The following is a 2569-nucleotide window of genomic DNA, read 5'->3' as shown; positions in this document are numbered from 1 at the left end:
GAAACCCCGTCTCTACTAAAAATACAAAAAAATTAGCCAGGTGTGGTGGCACATGCCTCTAGTCCCAGCTACTCAGGAGCCTGAGGCACGAAAATCACTTGAACCCAGGAGGCAGAGATTGCCGTGAGTCGAGATCGCACCATTGCAATCCAGCCTGGGCAACAAGAGTGAAACTCCATCTCAAAAAAAAAAAAAAAAAAAAAAAGAAAATACTTGTCTTTAACTACCAAGTTTTGTTTCATTTAGATTTTTTTGATTCTAAAACATTTTAACGTTATTTAAGAAGTAATTATTAGTAAAATTGCATCTTGATAAATTGTTTTCTCTTCCTGCCATTCCCTTTTTTTAAACACTCAGTTTTTTGTGCTTTAAGCCACATATCTGGGAAATGTTTTGGTTGTGAATCATTTGGCAGTGAGCCAAGGGAGAGGCAGGGATTCCCTTGGAATGTGCTCTTTTACTTTTTCCTTTTTTTTATTTCTAATGCGCACTTGTGTGCACCAAAATGGAATGTACTCTTTTAAAAAAGCTAGACAGTGGTTGCTTCGAGCTTCTGAATACCAGAAAGACTTGCCTTTCACTTTTTTTAATATTGCTTTTTACATAGTAAAACATATAGCCATATATTTGAATAACACTGATTATATATAAAGCTAGTTTTTTGCTTGTACTTAGTGCAGCCTCCTTTTTTAACATACATTTGATCATGCTTCAGGTTCTTTTTCTTGATTTTTAGTACTGAGAGTATATAAGCCAAGAAGTAACTGGCAGTATGTTTAGCAGTATATAAACCCAGGTACTTGGGAGGCTGAGGTGGGAGGATCACTTGAGCCTAGGAGTTTGCGGCTGCAGTGAGCTATGGTGGTGCCCCTGCACTCCATCCTGGGTGACAGATCAAGACCCTATCTCAAAAAATGAGCAAGATTTTCTTTTGAAAATCAGACTTTATGTTAGCAAGGATGTGTTCAACCTGGCCCACTTACACCTCAGCACTGAAGGTATAATTTACACACACCTCTTTGAAAACACTTTAATTTAGTAAGTGTTTGAGTACAACTATATGCCATGCACTCCAAAGTAGGTCCCCAGAGTTACTCTCTCATAGCATTGTTTTTTCAGATCTCACCATATTTATTTGTTTCTTTGACTTACTCTCTTTTCTTTTAGATTTCAAGCTCTGCAAGGACAAAGGCGTGTTTGTTTTGTTCACCATTAAGTAAGAAACACCTAATACAGTGCCTGTCATGTAGTTGCTTAGTAGTTACAAATTAGATGCATGAATGTGTAGATACCAAAGATAGTTTTTTTATTTCAAGAGCTCACGTTCTAGTGGAAGACACTATATTGATCTATGTAATAAGTGCTTTGATAAAGTAATATAAGAAAATCATTCAACTAGATTCTGTTAGTTAAGGTTTTCTGAGATAGAGCTTCAGCTGAGTCTTTTAAAAATAGTAGGAGTTAAAGGGGAAAAATAAAAAGTCTTCCACAAAGAAACTAAGTGAAACTAAGCCTATGAAAAGGTGAAAGATGAAGAGATTGTATGCTATGAACATGAGAGATGAGAGAGAAGAGTACAGGACAGGGACAGATAGACCATGCTAAGAGATTGGAATTTTGTCCTGTGCAATGTGGGAACCAGTAGTGAAGGTTAATTAACTGACATGATTTGATAGGTTTTTGAAAAGGGCTCTTGTTGGCATTAGTCTAGAGAATGTGTTAGAGCTGCGAAACGAGGGAAAACATGTTGGGAGGTCGTGTTATAGTAATTTAAAAATGGCAATGGCCCAGAATTAAAGCAACAAGAGTAGGGGTAGGCTCAGGTGATGTATAGGGGGGAAAATGACAACTAAGTTTTGTGGTTAACGAGGAGAGTAAAGTATGGCTTCTGGGTTTCTCATTTGACGTACTGAGTAAATGATGATGTTACCCACTGAGAAAATAGTACTGTGGTTAGAGTAGGAAGAAAGTTAATTTAAAATATTTATTTCCTTTAGTCATTCTACTTTTGGATTCTAGGTTTGGGTGCTATATTGGCTATAAACTATTTGCTGAATAATAAATTATCCCAAAACTTAAGATAGTTAAGAAAACTATCTCACGGTTACCATGAATCAGGAGTCCAGGTCTCTCATGAAGTTTCAGTCAGGCTCTTGGCTACAGCTGTAGTCATCCGAAGGATTAACTGGTAAGTTGCTAAGCCCACACTTAAGCTCCACCTTTTAAGGGAGAAGTTTGGAAAATTTGTGACCATATTTCTAAGTCAACACGTATGCTATGAACTAGTATAGGGGAGGGAGAGGAAAGAACACATTTTAATTTTTTATTACTAGCATACTGCGTCTAGTTCCTAATGGACATGTTGTAAAGATATTAAGATGTTTTCTATGCATTATAGATATACAGTAGTTTTTGGCCAGGCGCGGTGGCTCAAGCCTGTAATCCCAGCACTTTGGGAGGCCGAGGCGGGTGGATCACGAGGTCAAGAGATCGAGATCATCCTGGTCAACACAGTGAAACCCTGTCTCTACTAAAAAAATACAAAAAATTAGCTGGGCATGGTGGTGCG

At 37.7% G+C, this 2569-nt stretch overlaps 1 long non-coding RNA gene across 1 annotated transcript in view; it reads left to right on the top strand.

The window, feature by feature from the left end:
• The first annotated feature begins 1561 nt into the window (after positions 1–1561).
• Positions 1562–2569, top strand: part of LOC108306840 — a 3975-nt gene continuing 2967 nt past the window's right edge. The window contains exon 1 of the long non-coding RNA XR_001826307.1: positions 1562–2408. This is a non-coding gene — a long non-coding RNA (uncharacterized LOC108306840). The remainder of the gene's footprint in view (positions 2409–2569) is intronic.

Source organism: Cebus imitator, unplaced genomic scaffold, assembly GCF_001604975.1.
Source record: "Cebus imitator isolate Cc_AM_T3 unplaced genomic scaffold, Cebus_imitator-1.0 Scaffold74, whole genome shotgun sequence".
In the NCBI taxonomy this organism is placed as follows: domain Eukaryota; kingdom Metazoa; phylum Chordata; class Mammalia; order Primates; family Cebidae; genus Cebus; species Cebus imitator.
Note: the sequence above shows the minus strand (reverse complement) of the source record. Positions and strands in the feature narration are given on the sequence as shown.